This window comes from Sapajus apella, unplaced genomic scaffold (assembly GCF_009761245.1).
Source record: "Sapajus apella isolate SASKATOON/1434 unplaced genomic scaffold, GSC_monkey_1.0 scaffold8, whole genome shotgun sequence".
Lineage (NCBI taxonomy): Eukaryota > Metazoa > Chordata > Mammalia > Primates > Cebidae > Sapajus > Sapajus apella.
In genome coordinates this window covers 39610311-39621335 of record NW_022436948.1, presented here as the reverse complement: position 1 = coordinate 39621335, position 11025 = coordinate 39610311, and positions in this window count along the sequence as shown.

Sequence of the window (11025 nt, the reverse complement as noted above, 5' to 3'; positions counted from 1 at the left end):
TCTGACACATGGGGATTGCAATTAGAGATGAGATTTGGGTGAGGATACAGAGTCAAACAATATCACATACGAAGTGCTTATAATAAGTATTTATGATTGACTGGCAACCACTCCCTTGAAAACATCTAAATCTTTTTCTAGCTCTCCAATCTGTAGACAAATTAAAGAGTTGTGCTCTAATACAAGTAGGTTATCAGTATATCAGAAAAAATAACAGGAATATGTATGAAACCATTGAGTATACTCCGTAATTCCAAGAGAGTGTGTCTAGATAAAACTCAAATTAAAGGGCTGTTTGGAAACTTCAATGAGAGGTTGCCAACCAGCTGGAGATTAAGGTGACCTGTCTCCACTATGGGTCATTACTTTGTGTGCTGTGCTCCTGTTCTATACACATCACTTCTAGGTATGTGAAACTTGATACACATTTTTCAGGCCAAATGCTAGCCTATATAGAGAGAAGATAATTCAAACACAATAGGACATACTGCCAGGTCAACAGTCTTCACCATCACAATCCTAGGCATCCCAATGCCTAGACACACATTTTTGCATGACTTCATTCACTTGTTCGTGCCAAAGACAGACAGCAGAAGGAAAGATCCCATGTAGACAGCTATGCCAAATGGATGTGGCGCCACTGCTACCCAGGAGTGTCGTCCTGGTAAACTGCTACAGAGACAGCCAAAGGGTGGGGCAGCCTAACATAAATATAGATAATTCTTGTGGTTTGCCTCCCACACAGTTATGCAGAAGACATTATGGATTGGCTTGCAATTTGGTCTGGTATTTTTAAAATTACTAAGACATAAATAAACATATGACCTAAATGCAGAAATAGGGGTCTCTGTCCACCATGTGCTAGAAAAATATCTCAGGGTCTTAGGACTAAAATAAACAGAATTTCTACCATATGTTAAAACTATTGAATTTGCCCAATTGAAAATAAGGCAAAGATGAGTCATTACTAATAAAATTAACTTTTTTCTCTGTTTTCATTACAGCTACAGGGCAAGGGTATGAAAGATGAACAATTACACCATGCTTTTAATTAGTACAAGAAGTCAATGGAATTAACTCATAGAAAACCAGTTTCTATTCTCTCCTCCACATTCCTCTGTAGAAGAAATTTGTATATTGAAGATAATCACTTTAACTCTCCTTTTCATTTCTATACTATATAAATATCACTAGTTTTTTTTTTTATTGTTTTGAGGAGATGTGCAAATAGGAAAAAAGACCAGTAAGGAAGCAAATATCCTCATGTAGAAAGACAATTTTTGTTTTAATATTATTAAATTTATTGTAAAGAATATATTTTCTAAAGAAAAACTAAGAATAAAATGGAATATACTGGGGGATGAGCCATTGGCATTAATTAAGTATGGTTTCCTAACAGATTAACAGTAAGTATATCAATTCGTATTTATGAAAGTTTTTATTGCTCTAAAGGAATAAACACATGTTTTTCATTAAAGTTCAAAGGACATATATAACATCTCTAAAGCAAAATAACATTTCCCGACATAATTTGTAAGCAATCGGAGCATGTATAATATCTCCATTGTTTTCCTCCTAGTTCATCTTCCTTATTAAGTCCTCATGTTTAGATCTCTTCTACCTTAAAGAATGACCATTTTGTGTGTGTGTGTGTGTGGTAACTAGTCTGTGCATGTTATCTTTCCTAGGGCCTAAAGCAGCACAGAGAATGTTGGCATTTTCATGTTAGGGATTAGATAATTAATTACCACACAGTTAGTATAGTGAGTAAAGTTCAAGCTTTGCACCACACAGATAAGAGTTCAAATACGAACACCACACTGTGGCTTTCAACATATCACTCCAATTCTCTGAATCCAAATTTTTTGATTTGTATGTGATGACAATAATTTGCAGCTTTGTTATAAAGTGTCTGATACATGGTAGGTCCAAATAAACAGTAGCTTTTATTATGGCATCAAGGAGAAGTATGCTGTAACTATTTGCTTTATGTGTGACTATGGAAAAATTTCTCATCATTCCTAATTTCTGTGCTTACATCAACAGCAAAAATAGGTTAATACCACCAGAGATACAAAGCTGGTTGTAGATATTCAGTAAGAATACGGGCAAATCAATTGGCAAGTAGTCCTATTAATTAATACAATCCAAAAAAGAAAATAATAAGTTACATGTTAAAATTAGAAAGAGTGAGAAATTGACTGTGAAGGTCAAGACTAAGAATTCATTTTAGGGAAGGAGTAACTCAGTTTTTATATTATTGAATCTAAAACTTTCAGAAAATCATTTAGATTTTTTTCCCTTGTATTTTCACTTTTTCTTTCCTTTTTTTTTCTTTCTTTTGGCCAACCTGGTCTCAAACTCCTGACCTCAAATGATCTGCCCGCCTTGGCCTCCCAAATTGCTGGGATTACTGGTGTGAGCCACCGTGCCCGGCTTCTTTTTCTATTTTTCAAGCAAAACAAAAAAGAAAGGTAGAGACTAAGATGATGATTATGCTATAAATGTGTAGGAGAGAACTGTTTGAGAAGTATAGCAAAATTTACACTATTGAGAAGAGAATATAAAGCCATCTAAAATATTCACATTGATGGGAGTTTGGCTATGCAAAAACTTTGCCAAGATAAATTTAGAGCCATAATATCTAACGATCTTTATTGCAATTTTAAAATTAAAATTTCACAAGAAAAATATTAGAAATGTAGACTTCTTTTTGGAGGTAAGTTCATTTTGGATTGCCATTCCTATTCATCCTTTTTTTTTTTTTTTGTCACTTATGTTGGTATTACACTATTTTTGTGTTTTGAAAGTATTCTTTCACAAATGAACACATTAAAAATGTCACTTGATAACTATATTCTTTCATTATGTATTCAAATAACACAGTGAGAAACATTACGACAACATGGGAAGTGCTTCTAGAGTCGTAGAGATCTCTGCATCTACCTGGCATGGAAACACCTTTTAATTGAAGCTGAACAGATCTTCTAAGCATACCTGAGACAATTTGTTCTACTCAGATCTCTGTCATGCTCTCATACCAATTATATAATGATAACGATAATAAGTTTTCCAATTGTGAAAGAAAATATATATTGTAAAACAATATATGTCCAAGGTATATTTTTATTATAGTAAAAAAGCCTTTAAAACACTTAGTGCAATAAGACATGGCTTTTTTCCATAATTTTTGGAACTTGTGTTTATTTTATTCTTTGTTGGCACACTACAGTATTTATATCAACTTAACCTGTGGGCAATTCATCAGCAGGAGTAGGCTTTCACACAGTGAGAGCAACCTTTAATGGGGAGATATTATCAATGTTGTTATTAATAATATTTACATAGTGTAATAAATATGCTTATTTCTAAAGTGGTGTCAGCAAAGCAAGCCTTTGCCCTGAGGATCTAGCTTTAGGGTGCTGTTATTCATTAGAAATCACATTTGCATACATGATTTGGACCAAACCATACAAATACTTCTCTATCCTTCTGACTTAAGTATCCAGCAGCCAGTTATTTCAGGTGCACACAAAGTAACTTGAATGGAATACTGTGCTTCTGAATACCCTAACTCACTAAGAATGAAGCCTAATTCTGATTGTTTGTGAATTATCCTGGTTAGCTTACTACATGGAGGTTAACTATATGTTTTATTGTCCAGCCAGGACAACGTTGATAATGCAAGGGATCCGCATTAACAGTTAAGCTCGGAGAAAAAACATAAGCCAGACTGTTTCATGCAAATCAGACACCTTTGTGGTCAGCTTTGCTATCTTTGAAGCTACTTTTTTTTTTTTGGAGACAGAGTCTCGCTCTGTTGCCAGGCACCCGGCTGGAGTGCAGTGGCGTGATCTCGGCTCGTTATCTGCTTCTTCACCTCTCCTACTAGTCATCTATGTGAATTCAAATTAGGAAGTTCAGCTCCACCATTTACTGGTTGTACAATATTGAGAGCTCAAGTCCTCTAAGACCTCTTCACTCATCTTTAAAATTGACATAATAGGCTGGGAGTGATGGCTCATGCTTATAATCCCAACACTTTGAACACTTTGGAAGACCAAGGTGGAAGGATTTCTTGAGGCCAGCAGTTCAAGACCAGTCTGGGCAACATAGTGAGATCTCATCTCTGCTAAAATACTAATAACAAAATGAATGTAATAATGTGGTGGTTGTTGTCTGCAAAGGGCTTATCGCAGTACCTGAGACACAGTGAGTTCTCAATTGATAGTGATTACGATGATGACCATTCTCCTGGAGCACCTCCAAACTGGAGCTATTGGTGATCTCACTGAGCAGCCAAGTTTATGAAACTTGTAGTCCATGGCACTTGTCTGAAAGATAGGGGGTAAAATCTGGATGGTATTACTTTAGAAAGCATTCATTTATGTGTAACATTAAAAAAAGAATAGATGTGTAAAAAATAAAATTTTGTCAAATACTGATGTTCCTAGAGAATTCCTATGGTTTTTTCCCACACTCCCAAGACACATGTGTTTTCCAGTATCTTAGAAGACTGGCCCTTGATAACACAGCAAGATAAAGTAAGCACGAACTAAGCATCTTTCCAAAATAATAGTTTATGGTGAAAAGCAGGACCTCTGGAAAATATGAATCTAGCATTTACAATTCATACAGTGACATGAAAAGCTTATTTAACTGGACCTATTTTCTGTATATTAAATGTGGCTTATTGGAGTGCCTCTCATGATTCAGTATAACAGTGCATGCACCTATAGCACGTAGAAAATAATAAGTAATCAGCAAATATTAGCTATTCTTTATTAGCTGTTCTATGTTTCATCCCTCCAGATTGCTTCTCTGTTTAACAAAATGTTGCTTACTATATTTCAACATTTCATTAATTTTAAGACACATTATTATGCTATATACCATTAAAGTAAAATAAAAACCACCATTACTAGCCAAATTATCTGACACTATCAATTGTAGTCCACATCACAATTACAGGGATGTTAAATAAAAATTTAAAATGTGCATTTTTGAATCAATGAATGTAAAAGACTATCACGTCAAACAATCTGTTTCAGTGCATTAATGGAATCAAACTAGAATATCTTCTTAAATATATGTGACTATATATGCACTATATATTAAATGCATCTGAAGATCTTTTAAAAATGTAGATTATGAATCTGAAAAATCAAGTTCTAAATTAGATACTGACTTTGGGATTGACTGTGATGTTCTGCTTAAAAATGCAGATTAAGAATCTGAAAAATCAATTTCTAAATTAGATTCTGACTTTGCGATTGACTCTGATGTTCTGCGTTCTTAACAAGCAGCCAGGTGCTGCTGGTGCAGTTGGTTAGGGTCTACACCTTGAGTAACAGGGAACAACAATTCTGGCCTCCTAGCTAATGGTTACTTTCTGAAGATAATGCTTTCATCAGAGTGATAGAACGGGTGTTTTCAAGCTGCTTATGCCTCATTAGTGGAATATCTACTACGTATCTTCTCGTTATCCATCCCTTCCTACCACTCACCTTTCTCTGCCTCCCTGTCTCTGTCCCTGTGTGCCCCCCTGTCCTCTTGTCTCTCTCCCGCTTTCTTGCACCCACACTCACAAGCACACACAACCCCCACACAACATATACAAATACACACACATCAAAACACAGCGACCCACAGATACTTCAGTTCTGAGCCACACACACTGTTTCTGCAGATCTTTGCATCAAGACAAGAACATCCTCCTTTCTTAAGCAGAAAACACTAGGAAAAAACAATGCACTGGGCAGAAAGAAGCTTATTTTAATAGCAGCCTTTTGTGTGGTATTTAGTGGATATTCTAACTGAATCTGGCTTATCCAGAGCTCGCTAAGTTGCGGTTGCTGCTTTGCACGTTTACAAAGGTTTTGCCTAACAGCAAGGCAGTTGATCAGAGCTGACGATATTTTATTTGACCAACAGATGGCAGTAGCAGTCTCTTTTTTTTCCCTGTTGAAATAATCAGAAAATTGAAACTAACCCGTTCGTAAGGTTTTTCTAAGAGGACTCATAACCTTTTTCTAGGTTCCTTGAATTCTTAGCTGATTTTAAATGTTGTCTCATTCTTTGAGCACTGGACCACTTAATCACTCTTATAAAATATAACCATATTTTCGAGAGACATGTTACCTACTAAATCCGTATTTGTCTAATTCAAATGGAAAAGTAGGAGACCCAGACTGCCTCGTTTCGCATATGCATAATATTTTATGCATCAGAATATTCTGGCTACACTAAAAATGCACTTTTTTAAAGCAAAAAGGAAAACTTACATTTCTAAAAATTACATATATTTGCAAATGAACCAGAGTAAATCATTTCACCAATCTCCATCAAGATCCAATTTTTAGACATAGTCAGTTGTACATTTCAAGGATATGTAATGTGTTTCTATATATAGTGTCTCTGAGAATACATGTTACTTTTATCAGTAAATTTTGACTTGACGTGTCCTTCACTGAAGCATGCTCATACCCATTTTACCTCATCTTTTATGTAAAATTTGGCAAAATTATATATGAATATCTGTTTGTGGAGTTTCACGTAAGAGATATAGAAAATATTTTTTAATCCTCAGTGTTCTATAAAATGAGGCATGTGTAAATACAAATGTTTATAACTGTAGAATGCTATATATATACCCACATAGAGCATTTTAAGTTAAAAAAAAAAAAAGCAAACTTTCAAAATTATAGGGGGTTAAAACAAATTATATATATATATATATAAATATATATATATATATAAATATATATATATATTTATATATATATATATACAGCATTCCAGAATTACATACATATAAAACAGTTTTCTATTTAACATTTAACTACCATATTTAAAAGCATCATAATTTACCTGCTAGCCTTAAATTTAGACTCAGAATATCATTAATAGGTTTACATTTATTTTCATTCTCTCCTTTAAGCTAGAATTTTGAGTTATACAGTTTTTGTTTGCTTTTTTTTTTTTTGACAGAGTCTTGCTGTGTCACCCAGGCTGGAGTGCAGTGGCGCCATCTTGGCTCACTGCAACATCTGCCTCCCAGGTTCAAGCAATTTTCCTGCTTCAGCCTCCTGACTAGCTGGGATTACAGGCATGCGCCACGATGCCTGGCTAATTTTTGTATTTTCAATAGAGACAGGATTGCACCATATTGGTCAGGCTGGTCTCGAACTCCTGACCTCATGATCCACCTGCCTCAGCCTCCCAAAGTGCTGGGATTACAGGCATGAGCCACTGCATCCAGCCAGTTTTTGTATTCTATATTTGCCATGACTTCATGCATTTGTCTGTTTTGGGGCTCAGTCTTGCTTTTAGACATTTAATTCAGAAATGAAAGCAACACAGAAACTCTTATATTTATTCTCCATGGATATTTAAATATGGATTAATGGAAAGATTGAATGTCATCTCCTGAAATTGTAAATGAGACAAGGGTGTTCATTTTCACCACTCTCTCAATATAGTATTGTAACATCTAATCATGGCAATAAAGCAAAAAAAGGAATAAAAAATACACAGATTAGAACAAAAGAAATAAAATTGTCTTTATTTACAGATGTCATGTTTGTCTACATTGGAAATTCCAAAGGAACTATAAAAAAAAGCTTCTAGAACTGAAAAGTGAGTTCTACAAATTTGCAGAATAAAAAATCTACACTCATTTCTCCATTCTACAGTTACTATGAGAAAGCTACAATTAAAACACAGTGTCATTAATAATTACTCCAAGGAAAATAAAAATTTTTTATGATAACAAGTCAGAGACATACTATGTTCATGGATTGGACAGCTCAACATAATAAAGATGTCTGTTATTCCCTAATAGATTTATACATTTAATAGAATTCCTATAACATCTCAGCAAGGTTTTTATAAATTTAGACACACCTTTTGTAAAACTTATACGGAAAAGGCACAGCATCTAGATTAGCTAAAACCATTTTAAAAAGAAGAATAAAGTGGGAGAAATTACTCTACCTAATATATAAGACTTATTGTCAGATTGTGTTGTACTGATAGAAGACAGACACATAAATACATAAAAAGAGTAGAGAACACTGAAAAAGACAGACAAAAATATGCCAAACTGACTTACAGCAAAGGTGCAAAACAATTCAATGAAGAAAGGATAGCCTTCTCAACAAATTATGCTGAAGAAATTAGACATAAATAGGCAACAAAATGAATCTCAACCTAAAAAATCACACCTTTTACCAAAAATGTAATCAAAATTGACCATGGGCCTAAATATAAAATTTAAAAGTATAGCACCATTAGATAAAAAATTGATAAAAATTGTTGATATCTGTGGCTAGGCAGAGACATCTTAGATTAATAACCACACATAAACTATAAAAAAGATTAATACTTTGAACCTCATCACAATTTAAAACATTTTCTCTACAAAAGACATTTAAAAGGATGAAAAGAGAAGCACCAGAGTGAAAAAAAATTGGTTTGTGAAATAAAAGAACTTTCAAAAGTCAGCAGTAAAAGCAATCCAATTAGAAAAAGGCAAAATCAGTAAACAGACATTTCACTGAGTAAGATATATACATGAAAGAAAAACACAGGAAAAATTGTTCAACATAATTAGTCATTAGCAAAACTGAAACCACAACCAGATATCACCACACATCTATCACAATGGCTAGAGTAAACATAAACATCTGAACAAGAGTGAATATGTGTCGGCATGTGTGCATAATGACATAAAAAATTAAAATAACAACACAAAATGTTGGTGGGGATGCCAGTCATATATTTCTACTCATACTTGGGAATATATACTGATGCAGTCACTCTGGAAAGTTTGGCCATTTCTTGTAAACATAGCTATGCAATTGCCACACAATCTAGCCAGTGCACTCTTAAGCATTTATTCCAAAGAAATGAAAACATCTTCACATCAATAGTGTACACAAATGTTCATAACCACTTTATTGAAAGTAACTCCAAACTGGAAACAATCAGATATCCTTTAGTGGGTGAATGGTTAAACAAACTGTGACATATTTGTTCTATGGATGCTGCAAATGGAATAATACAGTGATACACACAACTTGTATGTATGTTCAGGAAATATTGCTAGATGCAAAAAACCAAATTTCAATAGGTTATGTTATGTATGATTCCATTTAAATAATAGTCCTTGAAAAGGAAACATTTTAGAAATAGGGAACAGATTAATAGTCACCAGAGGTTAGCATCAGGAGGAAGGAAGAAAATGGGGCAGGTAGGAGGTGAGTATAGTTATAAAATGACAGCAAGAGGGATCCCTCTGGCCATTGAACTGTTCTTTACCTTCTACGTGGTAGTGCTACTGAGGCGATAAAACTGTACAGAACTAAATATACATCCATAGGGTAGCGCAATCAAAATTGAGGAAATCTAAGTAGGATTGGCATATTATATTAAAGTCAATATCCTGGTTGTAACTTTGTACTGTAGCATTTTAAGAAGTTACCATTGATAGGAACTGGATACATAGTACCCAATATAAATATATAATTACTTCTGTATTATTTCTTACAAGTCCGTGTAATTAAATGATTATTTCAGAATTAAAAGTTTAATTTAAAAGTTACAGAATAAAAGGAATTTAGGGAAGGTCAATATTTTTCTAAATAAAAAATATCACAGAAACAACAACAAAACCAAAAGCTGGTTAATGATATAATAGGCATATATTGAAACCTTGATTATAATAATAAAAATAATAACTTTCACGGTCTTCATGATTTGTAAATGCATTCATTTAAAGGATCTCATTCTAATTTTTACAGCAACCTAAAAGTTACATGTATTTTTTACATTGAAACAGAACATTGGAAAGGTTAAGTTCAAGAATCTTGTTCTGAAGTCAGCAAGTAGAAGAGCTGAGATTAAATCCAAAAAAAAAAAAAAAATTTCATCCACATATTCTGCCTGGAAAAAAGAAGGCATTTCCACTTCAAATTTAGTTGCCTTTGAATTAAGAAGGAAGACACTAATAGTAAATTGGAACCTATAAAGTAACTGCTAAATAAGTTAGATGAAAGGATCCTTCTCCAAAAAGTATATCTGTATTATTTTTACAAAAACATCAGACATCTATTATCTATTATGATATGGATCTTGTGGCCAAGTCAAAAAATAATCATAAAATAATTTCTAGTCTATATAAAGGAACTTAAGGAGAAAAAATAGATCCTTCAACACAAAATATCTACTTACCATCCAATTTTTATTTCTAAAGATCCTACTATTCAATGTATACTTTTGATTATAACACTGAAGTCCTTTAAAAATTATTGTCCTTATAAATGTTACTGGTGTCTCACACATTTATATCTTGGGAAAGGTAGTATGATAAACCAGCAGTGTTAATTAGTATTCTCAGAAGAACTAAAGAAATGAGTCATAGAACTGATAAGTTTGATTCAAGGAAGGAGCCAAAACATTTTCATAAAGCAAACTAAGTTTAAGATGATTGGCAGAAGCGGAATAGACCTATGTGAAGACTTCAGATCTGTGGCTTTAAAAATACTATCCTGAACTCCAAAAATCTAAGTCTTATATTTGATTCACGTAGGCCAATAAAGAGAAATTCCATAAGATTTCATTTGTTTGTACTACCAAGTGCAACATACTTACTGTTAAGGGAGATATGTTCAACTGAGGAGGACAATTACTAGTCTTCAAATCAGTATTACCAAACTACTTTACAAAGCTCCTACTATAAATATTTATAGATCTTTGGAACTACCATTTCAGGGAGTGCAGTTTGTTTTATTAATCATCTTGATCTTCAGTTGACTAGGGTCTTTAATTTTTTGTGGTTGTTTTTGTGTGTGTCTGTGTTATGTGTTAGGTTATAGTGAACTTAGCTTTTTCCTTAATAGTTTAGGCTTATTGTGGATTATCATTTGATTAACAATAGATGGTAAGAATTGCATATTTCTGGGTTTATAGTAATAAAAATGTAAGACATATACATTGTGGTTAGAATATATATGTATGTGTGTA